The 21,900-nt window shown below is 41.6% G+C and overlaps 1 long non-coding RNA gene across 1 annotated transcript; it reads right to left on the bottom strand.

Moving 5' to 3' along the window:
* Positions 1-546: 546 nt before the first annotated feature.
* On the bottom strand, positions 547-18,626 carry LOC116439146. Its single transcript, XR_004238062.1, has 3 exons — positions 18,113-18,626; positions 16,438-17,320; positions 547-6,738 (listed from the first exon to the last, which is right to left on the bottom strand). It is a non-coding gene; the product is annotated as an uncharacterized LOC116439146 (long non-coding RNA).
* Between the last annotated feature and the right edge of the window lie 3,274 nt (positions 18,627-21,900).

Below are 21,900 nucleotides of genomic sequence, written 5' to 3'. Positions count from 1 at the left end.
AGGTATTTCGACTGTGTCGTCACTTGTATTTAACAGTTGTCAAAACAGCTGAATATGGCAGAGGGGTTGTTTCTCATCAGCCGACTTTGCAGCCTGCCTGACTTCAGATAATAAATCCCTTCATAGCATAAAATATTTTCCTATGGAGAAACCAATTATTAACTTCTGCCTTCCTCAAGGTTTTAATAATATACTGTATATAGGCGATATCTGTGGTTTGGATAGGAGAGAGATGAGAAGAAATATAGCAATTTATTTTTACATATTAGGCAATATGTCTGGATAATGGGGGATGTGATAGAATTAATTATGTAGAGCTGCAGTGACAGCTAAAAAATGGAGCATACAAATATGTATGTATCTTTTGACTGTTGCTAGTTCTAGCCACCACAAATAATAGAGACTATAAAGCTGGCCCTGCTTGGTTAGTTCATTATTTCCAATTAACTCTAATTTCCTCCAGATGTATGTGGCATTAGTCATTTTTGTATGGCGTGTATATATAGTGTGCTTCATTTTTTTCAGATTATTTGTTATTTGTTCTCTGGGCTTGGTTTAGTAATCCCAATTATGCTATTTCTATTTCCCCACTACATGACCAAAATGCATTGGCAGAAGAGCATTAAAGAAAGAAAGGAAATGCATTCAGACATCCTAACTTTCATAATCTTGTTAATATCAATCAGTGTTCTAGGAGCCATAAACAGTTTTACAAATACTTGATAATCTCCAAATATTTTCAAACCTTTAATACTCTGGTCTGGTAATTGAACACAAATTAAGCTACAGGTTTAATTTCTTTTTAAAGCCATGCTTTATTTTAAGCTTTCTTTTCTGTTCCCATGCTACCATATTTGATGCAATTGCTTCTAGCCAGAGGGGTTTGTGTTTGTCACAGGCTATCATTTCCCACAGGAAGCCAGGGGCCTTTGGGTTCCTGAGGCTGGGAGCTCTCTTGCTGCATTGCTGTATTTGTTCCCAGGGTCTCTGCCGTGAGCACGGCCGCACTCACCACTGCTGCCCTGGCTGCTTTTCTCTTTTGTTGCTGTGGCAGGAACTCGACTGTATTGGGTGTGCATGGCAAGGGTTTTGTAGCAGGGTGGCTACAGGGGTGGCTTCTCTGGGAAGCTGCCAGAAGCTTCCCCCATGTCCAATGGAGCCAGTGCCAGGTGGCCCCAGGCTGGACCTGCCATTGATCAAGGCTGAGCCCATCAGTGACAATAGTAACGCCCCTGTTAAAACATGTGTAAGAAGGGAGAAAAATCACTGTGCAGAAGCAAATTGCAGCCAGAGAAGAGCAGAGTGAGACCATGTGAGAGAAACATCTCTGCAGAAACCAAGGTCAGTGCAGAAGGAGGAGCAGGAGCGGCGCCAGGCATCAGAGCAGAGATTTCCCTGCAGACCGTGGTGAGGCAGGTAGTGCCCCTGCAGCCCATGGAGGTTCATGGTGGAGCAGATACTCACCTGCAGTCCATGGAGAAGGCCGTGCCAGGCTGGGTGGACACCCAAAGCAGGCTGTGACCCTGTGGCAAGCCTGTACCTTTTGTTGTATTTTCTCTCCCCGGCCCAGCTGAGGAGGGGAGTGATAGAGCAGCTTTAACAGGCAGCTGGCATCCATCAAGGATTCAACCCACCACATCAACTTAGTTCAAGAAATACATTTTTTGGCACTGGCAGTCACTCTTATGGTCCTTGTGCCTACTGGCTGGTGCACAAAGCACAGAAAGCACTCCTGACCTGTGCCTCCAGGCAGCTCTCATGACTGGTATCAGCAAGTACCACCTACCCACGTAAATCCTTATCTCCTTCTGCCCTCCACCATCTCCTAATTGTTCACTGATGCATCTTCCTTTAGAACCATGGTTCCTAAAATCAGTTTATACCACTATTGAGGCTAGTAACAGCAGCAGCTCTGGACTCTGTGCTTTGGGCATGAGCAGTAAAAGATGGTTGTTGGTTCAGGCAGAGCTTCTGTAATATGTGAAGTATCTGGCATGCAGCTTGCCTAGGAAACCCTAATGAAGACCATTGTTCATCACGGCTGGATGTAGAGTTGGGCAGATGTCATGGACCTACCTGGAGTCTCAGCTGTGAGCCTCTCATTTTTGGTACCAGACTTCCATTTTCTGCTTTTCTTGAATCCATGAAAGAAAGCTAAGAAACAAGTGACATCTGTCTTGCACATCTTTTCTTCACATGTGAGTAGTGGGTCTAATGATTACCAAAGGAGACCTTGAGTGAAACAGGCAATAGAGAGGTACAGACTCAAAACTTTGTAAGGATTTTAACTGTCTAGCTCCTTGGGATGTTAGTTTTATTTGTGTGGCTCTTACATTTTAGGGTTAATTATTTTAAATACAAGCTAAGCAGGATACATAATTATGTAAGTCCCTTGGTATCCTTTGGAAATAAAAATCATTTTGCTGCTAGATCTTGCTAACTTCAGGAGGAAAATACAGCTTTATAGTATCAGGCAATAAAATTAAACTTTACCCTAGAAGAGACCTCTTTGGATATTTCTACAACTTTGCATGATGTCTTGGAAATGTCTGATGTATGCAAGAATAATAAACCTCCTGCAGTGTCTCAGCTGTAGGCAAATGGCTCTGTCTCTGAATGGTCCATGCAAGTGGTTTCCTATACTTGAGGGGCAAATTGTATGATTAGGCAATTAATAGTAAAAACTTTGCTCTTCTCCAGTGGAGTGCAGCAATATTCAGCAGAACCTATTGCTCATTTGTTCCTTGTAGTTCGTTTTTGCTTCTTAAACAGTCAGCACTGGTTGAGTAATTATTTTTTCGTATAATTAAAACAGCTCTGATTGCCGAGTCACCGCTTTCTGTAGTCCCATAGTGAATACATCTCACATTCATTTCTCCTTTTGAACCTACATGTAGAGGAGTCATCAATACAAGATACTTGCAATTACCTCTGCTTGTTCAGAGAAGGCAATTAACCATGTGATTCTTCATCTTGTAAACTGATGCTTTGTCTTAATGGGCCATTTTGCAAACAAATTCTGATGATCCATTGAGCACACAGGTTCACGTGCGGGAGCCTCGTGCTAATACTGCTGCAGCCATAGGTGGTAAATAAGGCAAAGGGCAGTAGCAGTCTTTCCATAAGGGCCTATGATGTTGCTGAGGGAGGGAATACTAGCACTGAGGAAAAAAGTAGTCTTCCATCCCTCACTGAGTCACTGATATCCAGAAGTAAATAATTCACTGTCTCAGTCTTTCCAGTGTCATCACTTTTGATAATATGGGCCTGTCTGTAAGAAGCAGTAGAACTTGCCTGTATGTTTTTGGCAAGCCATTTCTTTTCCTTAGAAAGGATTATGTGTATTTGCTGACTTATTTGGCATAGGTATGCAATTATTTTACTTTGTTAGACAGTATTTACAGATGTTTATTTGAGACTATTTGGTTTGTGAGTTTAAACATTCCTGTCACTGGTGAAGCAAATAAATAGTCTGGAGGAAGATGTTTAATCTGTCATCATTCTTCATTAATAAAGCAAAATCTAAAGAAAAGAGCGAGGATGGACTCTAGTATGACTGCATTTGATCTGGTCCTCTGAGGTATTGCCTGCTTAGGCTATCTAGCTTGGGTTTCTCTTGCAAGCAGAACCCCTGCCCAATGCCTCCCAGCCTCTAGGGATAGCGGTTTCTGATCAATTAAAAAATATGTTTTAATCATGATTAAAGAGTCAGTCAGAAAACCAGTCTTTTCAATTTTGTAAGAACTGAAGATACACCTGCATAAAGCCTGCAGGCAACTTAGGGTTTGAATCTATAGGAACATTCCTCAGGCTATTTCTGTTGACAGATGATTTTTGTATAGGAACTTCTTAACTTATGGAAGATTGGGTTTCAGTTTTGAATATATTTTTTTTAGCCAGCTTTAAACACTGACACTTCTAACATATTTATCTTCTTAATATGAGTCTTCTCACTCCACCTCCTTTTCTCTGCACCTCTAGAAGATATTCCAACATGTCTGACTATATTATTTGGACTCATGAATGATGTCAGTGCACATAGGCAGCTCTGCTATATTGGGGAAATAGAAAAGGAGGTGGCTGAACACCCCTTTCACAGGGGTTTACAGGAGAGGGATGGCCTGAAGCTGGGAGAAGGCAGCACGTGTATGCGCACACCCATCTCTCTGCCTGGCTTCTCTATAGTCCCTCTGTCACATTTAGGGAGGTGAGCATGCAAGAGTTGGATGTGAGGACAGAAAGGCAGAACAAACATGAGGGGTGGTGGGAGAGGCACGTGGTAAACCCCTGTGCACTTTGGATGCTGTCAAGGTCAGTGACTACACTCCTGAAGGTGAACGTCAGCTGCCAAAAAATCCAGGGCTCGGGCTGAATGTCTGCAGATGTTTTGTATCTCCCAGTAAGTGCCAAGGGCACTTGGACCACCTAAATAGTGGGGCAAGGCTGAGAAAGCCTTTCCTCAGGCAGGCAGCTTGGAGCAGGAGCATTGCTTCAGAGAAGTACTTGGCCATTCCTCACATCCGAGATGTCACGGGCTGTCAGTGGCTGCTGTACAGCAAAGCAGGGCTTAGTTTGCCCATGGCAGCCAAGAGCCCCGTGGGCTCACACGTAGGGTTCAGGCCCTTGCTGCCCCAAGCATCCTGTGCCATGAATGATCTGCAGAAGCAGCTACTTCATGCCACTTGCCCCATGGAATTATAATTCCCCTCAGACCAAAGTTATTCCAGGGCACGGGATGGGTATCTGGCAGTTCAGAAAGGAAACAAAAAGGGATTCTTGTGACACAGCTCCTGGATACTGTATTGTCCCTTCTTCAAAGATGTAGTGGTGTCACTGGTTGCTAATATATCCTGGATAGAAAGATCAAAGATTAAATGGGGTGCATGGGATGAAAGAGGAGACTGGTCCTGTAATGTAACCTAGAGAGTGAAACTACCTTATCCTTCCCTTGGCCATGAAAATACAATTTACTTTGAGTATTGTGCATGTGGATTGTGTGTAATCCATAACGAAGCCACTGCTGAAGGCACAGGCTAAAATTGCATGGCCTAATTCTCTGACAATTGGTGGTGTCTGCTTAAAAGACATCGTGTTTTTGTGCAGATGACTTTGGGTTTTCAGAGGGAAAGTCTTCAATGTTGTCTGAAAAACAAAGCAATCTGAGCAGTTCTGCATGTTGCATATGCCAAAACAGAGATCTAAACTCACAGTTACTTTAGAAAATATGGACTAAAATATTTAAAAATTAATTCTTCATCATTTTATTTCCAGGATTAATTCTCTTGAGATCACCACTGACATAGACATTGTCAGTCTTTCAATTTCATTCCTGTTGCTGTGGGCACCTATGAAATGGGAGCACTGCAATACTTCCAATTCTTGTAGTGCAGAGAAAATCCCAGCGTTTTTTAAAAGACTTGTTTGTTCTGACTGAATTCAGAGAAAAATTGTAGCCTTTGGTTTAGAAGTTTGGTTAAATGGTGACTTTTGGCAGTCTTTTTCACAGAATCAGTCAGAGAACCAACTAGCTTGGAAAAGATCTCTGAGAACACATCCAACCTTTGACCAAGCACCACCATGTGAACTAGAACATGGCACTAGATTTTTCTAGACTTTTTTCCCCCCAAATATAGATTTTTTTTTGTATATCATAAATCAGAAACTAAGTGACGTGTAGCAAGACTTGAAAAATATTAGTTTTACCAGATGTGACACTTGAGCACAAGATGTTCAAAGAAAAAGTCTTTGGCTTTCTACCAAAATGTCAATGACATTTGTGATGAATTAAAATAAATTTTGTCAATTGCCAAAAACTAAATGGGAAAAAGAAAGCATTTTCAGCTATAGAAAATTATTCTGACTCCTTCCCATTACACTGGATAATAAGGTCTAAATTCCCTACTCAGACTGATGCAGATCCATAATAATTCTTCCAAAATCAATACCTAGCTCATATTTACATATTTACAGGCAAGTGAACAAATATTGCTCAGGTAATTTCTGCAACTTCGATAAAGATTCCAGTTTTCTCAGATTAATCACCTTAGATTAAACTTTTTAAATGTTTGCATAGGTCTTAAAATGTATATTTATATTTTCACAATTTCAAATTGAAAGTATAGAGCATTCTGTTTGTGGAAAATAAAGCCACGATTTAATTGATACTGGTTACATCCTGTTAAAATATTTTCTGAAATTTACTAATAAGTGGAACTCTATACATAAAACAATGAAAAGTTGCTTATTCAGAGGTACACAGATGTATAATATACTGTGCATTAAATTTTAACAGCCTGATTGCAGGCATCGAGCATTAGAAGTAGTAGCCAATAAGTAGGCAGAACTTAAAATGGTAACAGTGAAATTTCATTCTGGATTAATCTCTAAAAGGAGAACTTTCTAGTTAAAAACAGAGTACTGGATGTCTGTCCCATTAGAATCCTTACAATGGTTCCTAGAAAATGGGAGTTATTTGCTTCAAACACCCATATTAATACTTCACCAAACTTCCCAGGCCCAGCAGGACACATCTTGCACTCACCTGCTGAGATAAAAGCTGACATTTGAAATTCCCCTAAGCCACGTCACTCGGCCAAACTGAAGGTCCTGTGTCCATGTCAGTGTCTCCCTGGGGCCCGTGCTTCCCAGCAGAATCCCTGCTTGGTGCCTCGCCCCTTTGTGAGCAGCAGTCGCACAGCTGCCTGGTGCCGTGTGCTGATGCTCTTGTCCAAATGGTTCCTGCTTAGAGATAACAAAAATCACAGAGGTTTGCTGCTGGAGATACTGATGCAGGACTGCATCCTTCTGAAATGTGACTGTAACAGGCTCTGAATGAGCTAGGCAGTAAAAATGTCATTAGTTTGCCTTCTAAAAAATGCCAATGGCTTGATTTTTTCCCCAGCAGAATGCATTTGGAGTTCATCAAGACGAGCACACAAAGTGAACTCGTTGGTCCTTGTGCTCCTTTCTATTTGGCCTAGAATTTGATCTTAATTTGTATTTTTGGTTTGAATAAATTTCTCACTGTATTGTGCTAATACTTACTTCTCTTGCTAATACTGAATAAGAAAAGAATTTTATTTATGCATCAAGTTTTATTAAGCAGGAGTGCATAGCATGCTCTGGGATTAAATTATTAAATATAATGTATAAGGTAAGTGACAGAACTAGCAGAGTATATATATATTTATATAGCATATAGTATTATTTAGTATTTACTGTATGCTAAACAAGAAAAAAACATTTCAGTCATTATTAATACAGAAAATAAAATCAGAAACCAGAAGAAAGAGGGACACAAAACTAGATTTTTAAATATTAGTTTAAGTTAATGATTAAACACCCAAGTATCTGTGGAATAGGTTATGGTGGGAGAAGAAACCAAGTGATGACAAATCAGTGGCTGGTGTAGTCTTAAGACTTACAACCTATGGCTCCTGGCTCCCCAAACTCATCTTTGGAAGGAACGAGTAGGGCCCTTCAGTGAAGCTGTACTGGTTTCACAGGGTACTCCTGGCTTGAGGCCTTCTGGAAATGTTTCCTGTCTTGGTGCCATTTGGGTGCCTATTACTCTTAATTAGGTTTCCAGACCACTTTGGTGTTTTGCAGAAATTTGAGAATAAAACAATAAATACCTCATCTTTTGGGGTTTTTTCACTTGATTTTTTTTTTAATACAAACCAGAAGAGCCTGCTTTTCAGTTTTAGCTATGGAAGAAGCTGGACTTCTCTGAGGGACAAAATAGGATAGCATGAGAAATGGCATGCTTTAGTATTTGTGTGCTTCACACTAGATGAAGATGACAGAGATCACCTGTTTTCATTTAGAAGCTTCTTTTAGTTAAAGCTGCCCTTCTTTCAGCCTGGGCTTTACCCTTATACGGCAACTTACTGAGTAAAATTAAATAATTTTAAAATAAATGGTTTGTATTAAGGCCACAGAGGACAGTTTTTAATCTCAATCTTCAAAGAGTCTTTGACCTGAGCAATCTATCTCTTTCTTCTCCTTTGTATTCAATCCAGTGTTCATTCCGTTTACCTCACTGCCTCATGCAGATACTAAAACACACACTATTGTTTACCTTTGGCTGTAATTTCTGTACCTCTGTGGGGGTTTTTCGCCACCCAGCCAGGAAACACAAGAGAGGGTGTGCTTTTAAAGATAGGAAAGTAGCTTTAAATATCCTGATGGAAGAGCTGTGGGATTTTTTTATTTTTTAAAGGCATCATTTTCTTGAAGACTTTCCAAATTTGTGCCTTTGTGAAACATTTATTTTAGAGTCCATTTCTGAGTCTAGAAGTGAAGCTTTTTCTAACAACATAAGCAGGACTTCCTTTTCTCCTCTCATCCCCCTGCCTTCCCGGGGCCTTAAAAAGAGCATTTTTCCTGTAGAATAAATAACTTCACCAAAATAGGTATACAAACCCACTGTAGAACTCAGTCTGTTTATAGCTGAAACCCAACTGTTAGTTTGCAGCTGGTCTCTGTAGTTTATGTTGAAGCTCACAGAAAGTTGTCAGCTTCTCTGAGATTTTTGTTTCACATGTTAGTTCCCTTAAATGAGAAATCAACCTTCTTCCTGACCCTTCTTAATGCTAAGTTCTACAAGCAATGGGTACAGGAAGGGTCAATACTTTATGAATACTTAAAAACTGTTCACGATGTACACTTTCCTAGTTGGAAGTTGCACCAGAGGCAAGAGCTGGTGTCAGGGCTGGATGCAGCTCTCACAGGCATCGAGGCAAGTAGAGGAAGGTGATGAAGCAGAGGAAGGTGATGACCAATGTGACTGTGTGCTAAAATAATACAGACGAAGAAAAAGCTCCACAGAATTATAAATATTCCTGCTCTACTAAGCTATGTTGCTTTGCTTTTTTGCATTTTTGGGGTGGGGGAAGAGAGACAGAGACAAGATTTACAAATTAATCTATACAGGACCTTTTGTGGGTGAGTTCAGGACAGAGCTAGCATCTTCATTTTGTAATAGACTGTAGATTCTAAGCTAGAGGTCATGGTCATAAAAGGTTCATGATCCTGGAGGTGATGTTATATGCCTACAAGCATGAATTAGAAATGTATTTACAAAGCAAAAAATTTTGGAAGCAGCCCTCTCTTTTTGCCAGAGCTACTTTTAGATTCTGACCACAAGAAACAAAGTGTGGAGACAACTGGAAAATTATGTTGCTGTTCCAGTTCAGGTGGTGTTGTCAGAATATGCAAGACCTAACAAGATTAGAGTAGTTTTGCCCTTTAATTTGAACAGATACAAGTTGAAGTTACTAGTAGATTTACATCATCACTCTGGTTCAACACTGAGTCATGGGATTATTTCATTCTGCTATACTCATTTTTGCTGAACCACTTTGCTCCTTTTTTTTGTTTTGTGAGGGTGGGTTAAACAAATGCTAATTCCTCAGTGAAATATTTCTCCCCTGTTGAAACTTGAATGGGATATTACAGAGTGCAAGATCAGAAACCACCCTTCATGCAATAGCTGTTCCAGGAATGGCTTACCAGGAAAGCAGATTGCCGAGGGGTGGGTAACGTGAATGAGAGGGACAAGGGGGACTTTGCAAAGGGTACTTATATTTTGATGTTTCTTGTCTTGTGACATTAATCTAATTTTTTTTTGCACTGAATCAAGTTGGATGTCGCATATTTCTTTAATCCAAGTTGTTAAATTCCCAGCTCTTGCTCAAGCACACTGTCATTTCTGCTTTTCATTAAGGTTGTTTGACTATTTCATGCCACGGAAAAAGAGGTTATTCACATCACAGCTTTCCTGGTTGTGAGGAGCAGATGGGACTGTATCTACGGGACTTCTACAGCAAGTCCAGGACCAGGTCATGACTCTGGATTTTTACAGGAACCCACATGTTCAGATGCCTACAAGGCCAAACAGGTAGGAGTGCAGAAGCACAGCACCCACCTCACTCCTCTGAGGAGGAGGCCCAGGGCACTTGCAAAGTGTGAGTCATCTGTGCTGCTCCAGAGTGCAGCTGCTACAGCATCGTAGGAAAGCACTAAACTGAAGCTTAAAAATGAGGGGAAGGGACAAACTCTGTGTAAAAAGAAACTGTAAGTTAGTTGAAGGGTGCTGAGAGGATTTTAATAGAGCCCTCTGAGATTTTCCTGTAACTTCTCCCCTTTAATGAAGAGAAGCATTTTTTCCAGGATAGGGGACAAGATGCTTGACTAGGCTTGACCATTGTTGCTAATGCAAATGGAGAATGGGTTTTGTTTTTTCCAAACTGGTGTTTAAAGTATGAAGAAAAAATACCATTCTTGCCCAGCACTGACCTTCCCTTTGCATTTTACCTGGGTTTAAATCTATTTTGCTTTCTCTCCTAGAAAATAAATTCTCCCCAAAGCAGACTATGTAGTTATAAGAGGAAGACTGCACTACTCTTGGAAAAATCTGCATACCTTTGTGCTTACGTTCCCCTACTTTTGTGTCTGAGCTGAGCCCTTGACAACTGAAAATATTTAAAGAAGAAAAACTAAACCCTAATGAATGTGAAAGGCATCTGCACAAAAACACAAGACTTCTTACTTCTGTCTCAATTGAAATACATTAAAAGGCTTGTACAGGCAGTAAAAGTAAACACGGCTACTCCTTCCTTCTATGCTGTTGTGCACCAGTTTTGAAGGTCTTTGTTACTGTTTTTGTGTCCTTATTCTTTACCTGACAAAGATCCCTAAGTAAAATTTCTTTCTGTGTCTAAGCTCAGCAGCTACGTGGTCACATCTCTCTGTATCATTTTTCCTGTGAACTTTCCATTCCTTCTCCTTTACTTGGAACAAAATCAAGCATTCCGTTAATGGCCAGAAGCCTGCAGCGGGAGGGCCCTACCACAGCTCATCTGGGCCTGTGGACGCAATAGGTGAAATGCTATCAGTCTTCTGGAACAGTGATGAGTATCTTTAAAGTCACTTTCCTATAATAGAAACTAAGAGCAGGAAAAAGCATTGGTCTCCTTCATGACTTCTCAAGACCTGTTTTTGCCACATAAAGTCAATTGGCTATAAGCTGTGGACCCAGCTTGGCTTCAAAGTGTGCCTGGCTCTTCATTCACAAACTAAATGCTCTAGAGAGCTGCCAAACCGGGGGATTATTTTGTCTCATTTTCTGGCAAGCTGCGACTGCGTGTACCACTTCATTTATATGCTAATTGAGGCCAAGCCTCCAAATAGGCTCCATACAATATCAGTGTGACTTGGCTCTGACTGTATGGCTGTTCTGCCTTCAGCAGCCTCACTGTGTGTGCTCTGAGCTGGACAGGGTTTAATATGTCTTCATCAATGAAGTCCTGGGTCCTGACCCCAGCTTTTGGAGAGTGACGACTGAATTTGAGGAGTCATTCACACTGAGGATTACCACGTCTCTGTGAAGGTGAGCTCATGCCATTTCTTGACCAGGACTCTACACTTTTCAGGTCTGAGGAGATGTTGATGTTTCTTAGGTCAGCTGGCATAATAAAAGGTTGCAGAGGGCACAGCTAATTATGGGGACAACGTGTTGACAAGCCAGCTAAGTTGAACAGCCAGTTTTGTTACCTCCTCTTGTGCATGGCAAAAGTTCACTCTCTCCTAAACTGCCCATTTTAGAAGCATAGCAAGCATCCATGCTCTGTCAGCCATTCCTTGAGGAGCTCAGTATTGTTAGAGAAAGAGCAGATACAAATATGTGCATTCAAGGCTACTTTAAAAATATATACATGAAGGGTTCTATTTGACTGTTTCGGATGTTATGAATTCCAGAAGTCAAGCATGGACTGTTCAGTAAGTGGACATGCTGAATGTCATAGGATGTTTCACTGAAGGTCTCTAAACTGAGGTTGGGAAATGTGTACACCTTTTCAGAGAGCAGTATTAGTACCTCATGCTTTGAGGCAGAGATGTGACACATACTTTACCATTAACCCCAGAGTTCAGGGGTTCACACTAAGTTCTGAAATTTCTATGTGATATAATTTCCACTTTTTAAACTTTTTTTTAGAAACATATCAAGGCGTGTTTCTAGAATCTCATTAAAAGAGAACTGAGTGCTTGAAAATTAGAAAATTCCCAGCTGTCAGTCACCTGTGTGATTCCTCTGTGTGTCTACTCTGCAGCACATGCTGTTTTGGACAACAGCAGAATGAGGACATGGAGTTGCAACATGCCTAATTTTTAAAAACTGAGGGCTTGTGCTGCGTTTCCAAGTCCTGGTCCAAGTGCCCAAAATAGAGCTACTAGCCATAGCCTACTGGAGAGAGCAAACAGCCAAGGAAAGGCTGTTGACAAGAACAAAAATGTGCCAAAAATTCCTGTGCTCTCCCAAGCTGATTGCATGCTCACAACTCTGAAATAAGGGATTATTTGAAACCAGGATTCATGGCTTGGGCTCAGGCACCTGCACTGTTACTTTATATATTGGGGGTTTGGCTGTTATCTTTGGAGTTGTGTCAGTGCCCCTCTCTCATCCAGGAAGCAGGAATAATAGTTCAGCATGAGCTTCCTCCCCTTCCTGAGGCAGCTCAAACTTATACCTCTTGTGCAGGACAATTGGTTATCCAGTTAAAGAATTGACACAGAGAGGCTCTTCACCTCACCTATGGATGTGAAGTCATGATTTTGCCAGAAAAGGAAGACTCATAGAGCCACAGAGCAAAAAGCAAGAGGCAGCATGACTGTTCTGCTAGTGATGAGGCAATTTCCTGGGATGGAGCAGTTATGGGACAAGGTACTTCCCAGAAGTGTCTAATCATTTTGCAATCTGCTTGTCATTCATCAGGTAAAACTTCCATGGGATTTCCAAAGCCTGCCCATGCATTCACTTTTGTTTGTTCCTATGAACAGCTTGTGCCTGTTCACAACAGTGTGTTGCCTCCGGGTTATGAACTGTTGGTTGACAAAAATAGGTGCCAGGTGAGGCTCCTGCCATGGCACGACTGCCAGGCTGAAGAATTCTAAGGAGGTGGCTCATTTATCTCCATGACACTGTGCTCCTTTGTGTGCTCAGTGGAGCAGGTCTTGGCAAGTGGCACTGAAGGTGTTTAAAGTGGAAAAGCTCCAAAGCTGATAAATTTCCTCTGTCAAATGGGTCAGAGAAAGGACATCCCTGCTCTAGGCCAGGCTGGCGTCATTAGGGAAATGAGGGCTGTTCCTCAGCCTTGGAAGTGACCCAGCCTAGAGCTGAGCATTCAGAAGCTGTGCTAAAGGGGGTCATTGCAAAGGGCAGGATCAGGGTGGAGGAGCAGGGAGGAGAGCTTGCTGCTGCACTCAGAGCACCATCCTGTGCTCTGTGAAGCTCTGCAAGGGGCAGCAGTCTTTGTTCCATCAGGTGTCAGCTTTTGCCAGGAAGCAAAGGCAGTAAAAAACCTGAAGAAGCTGGGGAGAGCCAAGTTGGCACAAGCTGGCTTCTAGGAGACTTGTATCTGAAGAACCATCCAAAAGTCTGAAAATACCCTATGAACAGTGAAATCTTAAAGGTTTCTGCCCAAACCCCTTTGCTACCAGCGCTGCAGTTCTGTTACTGCTGGAGTATGGTGCTTGCTCCTCAGCAGCACTGGAAGTCTGATATTTGTTTATTCCATGCTGGAATGAAAAGAGAACAGTTTGAAACGTTCTTCTTTTTTACAAATATATTTTTCTTGTTAACTCAGTTGGGCTAATGTTTGCTTTTGGATGCTAATGGGATGTTTTAATTCATGAATGTTTGTTTTGTGGTGTCAGGCACTGACCTGACACAGGATCCCACTTAAAAGTTCTGCCTGAGTTTTTACTCCAGACCCACTCAGATGAACACAGCAGGAACTTGAATGTGGGTGTCCCAATGTCAAGAGCTTTCCAGAGAATGAAGCCAGCTTCTACTCATTGCCAAAAATGCCAGTTTTGACTGAAAGGTAAAAATTTCTTTATTCTGGCTATGCTGTGTCTTACCACATTAAGGCTAGCTGAAAATACAGGTTAATTTTGAAATGTGTAGAGTTGCATTTCACAAAGTTATGAACCTACAGTTAAGGCAAAATCCAGATCTTTCAGCAAAGGGAACAGCCTGTTGGCATATTTAACTAGAAAATAGATTTAGCTGGGGACGAAAGAATGATTTATAGAGCAAGAGGAAGAGTGGATGGGCCATTTTCCTGTAGTACAAAAGACTACTTTTGTCAAAGGAAAGGGAGCCACTGCATTTAAATACAAGGTTTCATTCCTGTAGGCATGTAGAGGAAGGTGGTCTGCAGCTTTAGAAGTTCCCTGGGAAGAGATCTGTGTGTCTGAGAAAACTTGAGGTCCATGGTTAGTGTCCTGCTGACTAGTTCTGAGGGACGTAAATACAATGGCTTGCCTGGGTACTAAAAATGCACATCTTGTGATGCTGGCAGTTGCTGGAGGTAGTGGGTGTAACAACCACCCTTCATTTAAATCAACTGCAAAGTGCAATTAGGCTTTAGGGAATAGAGAGCTGAAACAATAGGAGCCACCACCCCAAAAATGAGGGTATGTGCAAAGCTGTTTAAGAATGTGTTGTGTAGGTGGAGGGTTTGACAACATTGAATTGAATTAACATGCAGGTGGCTGTTCATGTGGAAGAGAAACCAGAAAGTCATCAGGGCAGCATGCAGATAAGGCAAAAAGAAAGTCACAGCCAAATAAATTCCTCTCTGAGTGAAAGCTGAGTTTTCAGAAGTCAGGCACCTGGAGCTTCAAGCAAGCAAGGTGTTATCTGCTCTGCAGTGCTTACTGATATGTGAGAACTTATGTTTTAGGAGTTGCTCTGAAATCAGAAGGCTTTGTATCAGAAAAATGCAGTACCAGGTTCCAACACCTGTCCAACTGCAAGAGATAAATGATGCAGACGTATCGACCAGTTAGAATGTGGCAGTGCTCTGATGGCTCTCCTCATTATTGCAGTGTCAGAGAAGCAGGTATCTCAGCTTTTAACTCTAGCTAAGCAAGTGAACCCTTTATATGGAATGCAACTTCAGATTCCAGTGTGGGAAATATAAATTAACATCAATTAAAAGGAAAAGGCCAGGTCAGAATAAAACACAAACCAGACCCACCTGGCCTAAGTCAGTTCTAATGGAGCTTTCCACATAGGAATATTTACTTGCTACAGAGTTGAATTTGGCTGAGTTGCACTTGGCTATGGAGGTTTGCTTTATTTCTTTGTTGTACAGTCAGCATGATCACAGTCCAGTTTTACTCTTTGATTACTACAGCATCCAGCACAGTTTCTCCCTTTAATGAGCTTTCCTTGGTTATTCACCTACCTCATTGCCTAGAAAACATCAGATTTTCAGCATGTTTGTTTTGTTGACTAGGTTTAGCATGTGAGTGAGTTGTTTGCTGTGACAGAAAGGTTGTACCTTGTGTCTTTATTTGAAAAAAAAAAAGGCTTTTGACAGTCTGTTTCTATGCCTGACCTTAAGAGATATCCAACATTATGAGTTTGTGAGACAAAGTTCAAGATTCTCCCAACTGTGCCTTTCACAGATAGTTCCTTGGTTTGAAAGTGTCTGCAGGCTCCACACAATTTTCCGTGCAACTGAGTCTGACTTTTATTAAAGCACTGTCTGCATCTGCCTTTCATTAGTCCCATGAATGATCACTAAGTGTAGATTTAGATTCTTCTTACACTTACACTGCAGAAAATGAAAAGCAAATGGGTTCAAGGTAAGACTGAAGCAAGGCTGTACATAATTCTGCTGCATTCTTCTGAACCCCAGCTAGCTCTCTGGTGATGCACTGGCCAGAGCACTGGCTTTTCTGAGCTTTCCAGAATGCATTACCCAGAGTTCAACCTCTAGACATTCTTTCATGTGTATTAAAGAAGTTTTTAGATTTCTTTGCTATTCTCTTGTGGTATGTGATAAGAGCTGCTGGATTGCCACGATTGCAACGGCCCGACTGTGGCAAACAACAGTCTGTGTCTTTGAATGGTTGTGCTGTACAACTTCAAGCTGTTACAGAGCTTTGGAGAGTGTTTTGTGGCTTGCGGTATATGCAGAATGGGTGATTTGTAGACCTTCTGAGTCTAACCAATTACCCCGGTGCTTGTGAGGCATTGGATTGGATGACCCCGGTGGCTTATTCCATGTAAAGTGTGTGATATCTCACACTGCTCACTATTTTAAGAGAAATAAATAATTGCCTTTGTTGGATTCCCGCTTTGAAAATTTTGCCACAGTCGGGCCGTTGCAATCGTGGCAATCCAGCAGCTCTTATCACATACCACAAGAGAATAGCAAAGAAATCTAAGGCATTTTCAACATCCTAAGCACCAAACACCCTGAAGGCCTCTAAATGAAAATGCACTAAGCAATATATCCTACCCCATTCCTTAGCCCTACTTTTGCACTCTGCTGGTATGACACATGCTCAGTGTAGGACACACACCTTGCACTTGAGCATGCATGTACATAAACATAATCCCCAGGGAGCTTCCCATACCTTTTCTGTCTTCACAGCACAATTGTGGTGTGTCTTCTGGCCTCTGCAGAGCCTGAGAAGAGAGGTGGCATCTCTCTTCCTAAGCACTTCCAAAGCCTGTCAGCAAGTCACCCAAGGCTCAGCAGCTTTGGACATGATCCAGCCCAGAGGCTAAAGGTTTTTTGGTCTCTCTGATCACTGGAAAAAAACAACAGCTCTGATCTGTGTTTGAGGGGAAGAAAGTTTTTGGTCCCAACTGTCTGTGCAGACACATCTCCTGGGACTTTTGCTGCTCAACTGCAGAGCGTTTTTTCCTTCTCTTGTCCTGCTGGTGACTTTTATTTCCATGAATAATTAGGTGGGAATTGCCAGGAATATTTCTTCTCTTATGCAAAACCACCTTCAGTAATTTCAGAAACAGCTGTGTGTGTTTAATATCACCATATCTGGATGCTTCTGCCAGAGTCACTGTGCCCTGCTCTCTGTATAGATGCAGAAGAAATATGGAGTATTCTCACTTGCTTTTCTCTCCCTCTCAGAGCAAAACAAATACAGTAACCGAAACATATGAGCTTCGCAGGACCCAATAGAAAGTAGGTATGTTTTCAAAATGATGTTTGGTTTGCATTTTGAGATTTAGTCTAGTTTAGGTCTTCAGTTACCCAAAACAGTTGCATCCATCTTAATCTAAAAAATGTAAATAGCAGCTCTGTTAGTGACCAGAAAATCGATGCTCTAAAGCTAGTTCCAAATGAAATGGTTCAGGAAAAAAAAAATCTGAGCGCAGTACTCTTCTGGTAGCAGGTAGATGAGAGCTTTGCTTCACATGGAGGATAGGCTTGGACTATTGGCATCCAAACAGATCAGCAATGTGACATTTGTTTCTCACAGGAAAATCCTTTCCCTAGGGTACAGACAGGAAATCCAAAATGAGAGGAGGTAAATACCAAAGGACCACTGAGGAAAGGGGAGGAGAAAGAACAAGAAGCACAGTGTTCACTTGTTGTGTCCACTAAAGAAAGGCTCGGGAAAGAAAACTGCATGAGAAATAAGCACTTATTTTGATATTATATGAAGTGCTGTGATTGCAGGATGAACCACTTCCGTGCTGCGAAGCTGTAGCGCAGATCACTGTGCAGCCCAGTGAAGTCTTTATTTACTGTGTTCTTTGTTTCCTTAAAAATCATTTCATTCCTTTGGGGAAAAAAAAACCAAATCAAATTCACCTTATTCAACTAAAGCATGAGATAGACCCTTAAGTTTGTTCACAGCACTTGTTTTTCTGAGTGCTTGCCACTGTGCACCAGCAGTTTTTGTGAAGCTCTTGACTCTTTCATGTTAGAAATTTTGGTGCAAACTCAGTGATCCAGCAGTGGGTGAGGATTACAGCAGCACACGTGTATTTAACTCAGGGACCTTTTGCTGACTGTATTTTGTCTAGGCTCACACAGCCTCTCAAGCTGCTTCCCTCTGAGTACAGGAGGCTCTGCTTCAAGTATAATGAGGTCTGGGAGGGACAGGAGCTGACCCACTGAGCCTTGCAGTCGCTCCTTGAACCCGCTGATGGGAGCTTTGTTTTGGACCGATGCTGTTCATTCAGCCTCCCCCAGAACTCAGCACACAAATGCTGGGCAGCAAGGGGTGGGTAAGGAGAGCTAATCACTAAAGCACAAGGAACAGAGCAAGGAGAACTCACCTTGGAAGGAAGGGCAGTGCAAGGCTCTTCTGTGTGGTGCTGCTGAGATGCTCCGTGACAGGGAGACTGTGAAACGGGGGCTCTGAAAAGGACATTCTTCACATTGGAATTGCTGACTTGAGGTTTATGTCAGCTGGATCTTTGGGCTTCTTGCCAGCACAGAGAAAGCTAGAAAAAGCTGTTTCTGCTGTTGCATATGATCAGGGAAGAAGGAAAGGAGGAAGAAAATAAATGAGGTACTGTAGTACTTTTAAAAGAGAAACATTTTTTGCAGAGAAGTAAAAATGGAAAGTTAGGACAGCTTTGAAACTGAAGCTACAATCCTACTGTAGTCAAAACTTAGAAAAGATTAAGACTCAGATGGAATTGTTTGAACTGGATTTGCTAATCAAAGGCAAATTTATCTTCAAGTGTTATTTTCACTTAACATTTTTTCACTCAGTTTCCTATGTTCTTTGGAGGGTTCATGCTGTCTTAATGTTTATCGGGGTTGCATGATTTCTGTGCCTTCCAATAAGGAAATAGGATACTCATATATCCTTATTTTTCAAACTTTCATTTCAGTTTTTTATCCATTTAAAACCTGTCCAACTGAGATCAATGATTTCATGGTGCTCATAACCCCTGGTCATGGCATATTTAACAAAAGTTGAGCCCTCAGATAACATTTCCCAAACAAATTCCAGTACAGCTACATTTTGACATTCTCTTCCTGAGCTTTGACCAGATACAAGTGGCACCATTTCATTGTCAAGTTCTATCCAGCTTCTATAAAAACAATAGAGAGGTGAAAACAACATTTTTAATAGGGAAGTATAACTAACTTTTGCTGTCCTTTCTCTGTATAAACTGTTATCAAGACTTTGAAGTTCTGCCAGCTTGTTTCCATTGCAAGAAAAACCTGATAGCAGCTGGAGTTTTTGGAGTACAGAGAGAGCAATGGCAATAGTCCTGTTGACTTTAAAACTATGCATAATGTCCCGGGGTTTAGGAATACAGAATAAAGAAACTGGAAACAATTTTCTTTTTAGAGGTCTCTGCCTTTTCAACACTCTAAGCAGCTTCATCTGTTAAAACTTCTTTCTAACTGATATCCACAGGAACTTTTCTCATTTTCTCACTCGTTTTCAAGGCTTTCATTCCTCGTCTCTCCTGCCCATCAGTACTTCAAACTATCAAATGTTCTAGCCCTGTGCTTATCTGCCCCTTGAGAAGCCTCACTGCTCACATAGCATAACTTCTACTTCATGTTTTGGGTGTTAGCTTCTGGGATTTCTCAGGCATCGCTGCTCCTGAGAGTCCTCTAGTTTGCTTAATGCAAGCCTGGGACCGATGAAAATGGTGATTAACACTTTCAGCCTAACAGCTGGCTGCAGCTAGGGACATAAAAACCAGCTGCCATGTTCTGCTGACTGCATGCATCAGCGGGCAGGTAAAGCTTTATAATCAAGATAATCTGTGGTAAGGGTCCTTCCTTGTGTACACACACAAGCTATAGCCCTGCTTCATCTGCAAAACAGCGTTTAGTTTCAGCATGTGTACTGTATTAAGCTTTCTTTCCATCAATGTAAAAAAAATCTTCTGCAATATGTCGTGAGTTGAGCCATATGGTGTGCGAGAAACAGGTGGAGCAAAGGCTGAGTAACAAGCATTGAAAGAAGAAAACAGCCATTATTTTAAGTAGTCAGGATAAAGGATTACATTTGTGGCCATCACCTTCCAAACAATTATTATCAGAATTGTCAAGCCTGAGAGATGTGCTGCTAACAGTTCTGTGCTGTATGTTGTCTATGGTGGGGAATTGCTACAGGACAGTTTTCTCTGACTTACATTTTGAGTGTTTACAATCTACTGGTTTTCTCTGACTTACATTTTGAGTGTTTACAATCTACTGGTTTTATTATCATTTTTTCACCTCCATCAAGGAGATTTATTTCAATGTCCCTATTGTGTGATTCTCAAATCCACTAGTGCCCTTTTCAAAGTGGTCGCTGGAGCACTTCCCAAGTAAATATTTGTTGAAGTGCTTATTAGCAAGACAATTTCCTTGGATATTTTCTCTTTCCATGAATATTCTTATTAGAAATGTTAACAGAGATGAGAGGCAATTTGCAAAATTTGTTGATATTTCTAAAGTAGTGGAAAAGGATGATTTAATCAGGGTATTTACAAATGCAAGCCTCCTTTTTATTTTGCCTTTTGCTTGACATCTGTTTTATTTTTGTAACAAAAAAAACCCTAGCAGTTGTATGTTCCTATGGCAAGTAAAAGCCAAAGCAGTCATCCAGCTGTTAAAATCAGTGTTAAATCTGAATTTTCTATGGATTTCCCACTGCATGGCAGGAAATCAGCTTTCATTGCTGCTTCCCCCTCCTCCCCATCCAGCCTCCTATTAGATTAATACCAGAAGCATGAAGTAACGTTTAACAGAAAGTTGTTGCTTTTAGCTCTGGGAAAACTTGGCAGCCTCTCCAGAAATGAAGGGGGAGGGGGAACCTGAAGCCTCTGTTAACTAAAGAGGAGATTGGAGGCATAAAGAAACATTTTTCTCCCGTTAAAATTCTGAAGTTTAAAAAAATACACTAATGACAAACTGTTCCTAAGTCTAATGAGGATCTGCTGTTATTCCTCCTCTCTCTTTATGCATTAATTGCCCAACTTCTATGGGCTACTTTTGTGTCCCCATTTCATATTGCTTAGTAATTTATGTCCTGTTAGTAAAGTGTATCACTGAAATAGTGCATTTCTGGTTTTGGTTAGAACAGGTTTCTAGTTTACAGGATGGTCTGAGGAGCTTGCAACCAAAAAGAAGGTTGTTGCTCACCAACGCCAAGATGCCTCCCCTTGAGTACTTTAAGGTTTCAGTAGTACAAAGAAGAAAAAAAAAGGAACATGTAAACAAGGCATCATGACAAAGAAGCCAGACTACCCCCAGCTTCCTATCTCAGATTTTATAGTGGTCTTTAAACTACAGTACAAAATTATAATTTATTATAACAATGTGTTAAAGATTGTCATATGTAAATTTCCTGTGATACTGTGGGATCAGCAAGCATATTTTATTGCTTCCTGTGGCCTAATCCTACATCAGTCAGGGGGAATCTCATGGGAAATGTGTGGTGTCATGGCCACAGCGGTGCAGCCCAGAGCAAAGAGCACACATAGGGCTCTGTGGTAAAGGGGTGCCCAAGCTCCAGAAGCAGCACAGCGGGACACAAACAGGTGCTCTCCGGGGAGCAGCATGGACAAGAACATGTGCATAAGTCAGCAGACTTTACATAGCTCAGCTCCTGTAAAACAGCATTTTCAAACTACTCATATTCCCAAAATATCTGTGTTTGTTTGCTTTTCAGTTTACCTTGTACCATTAGCTGGGGTGCTGCCCTGTAAAGCTTTAGCTTCTGGTCAAAGAGGGGAGTTCCCACCCACCACAGGCTGGGCAGGTGGAGAGATGCAGAGCTTTGAATCTGAAGTACCCAGGTGCTGTGATTTCTTTACACTAAGCTCAGGTGCCAAAAGCCCTTCCAGCAGTTTGCAGCCTGCACGAAGGGCAAGGTCATCCAGAGCCCTCCCACAGTTTCATCCCCTGCCCAGCCTGCCCAAACCCAATCCCGTGACTGGCTCTGTAAGGAAGATGGCACATCCAACAGCAAGCACAGGAAAGAGTGTTACCTGTAGGATGTCTGGGCACGGTCCCCCATTATCCCCCATGGTAACCCAAAATGGGGCTGACATAAGGAGGAAAGGGAAGAACAGCATAGGGATTAATCTGGCACAGGGCATGTATA

This window comes from Corvus moneduloides, chromosome 2, assembly GCF_009650955.1.
Source record: "Corvus moneduloides isolate bCorMon1 chromosome 2, bCorMon1.pri, whole genome shotgun sequence".
Lineage (NCBI taxonomy): Eukaryota > Metazoa > Chordata > Aves > Passeriformes > Corvidae > Corvus > Corvus moneduloides.
This window is presented reverse-complemented; position numbering and strand designations above follow the sequence as displayed.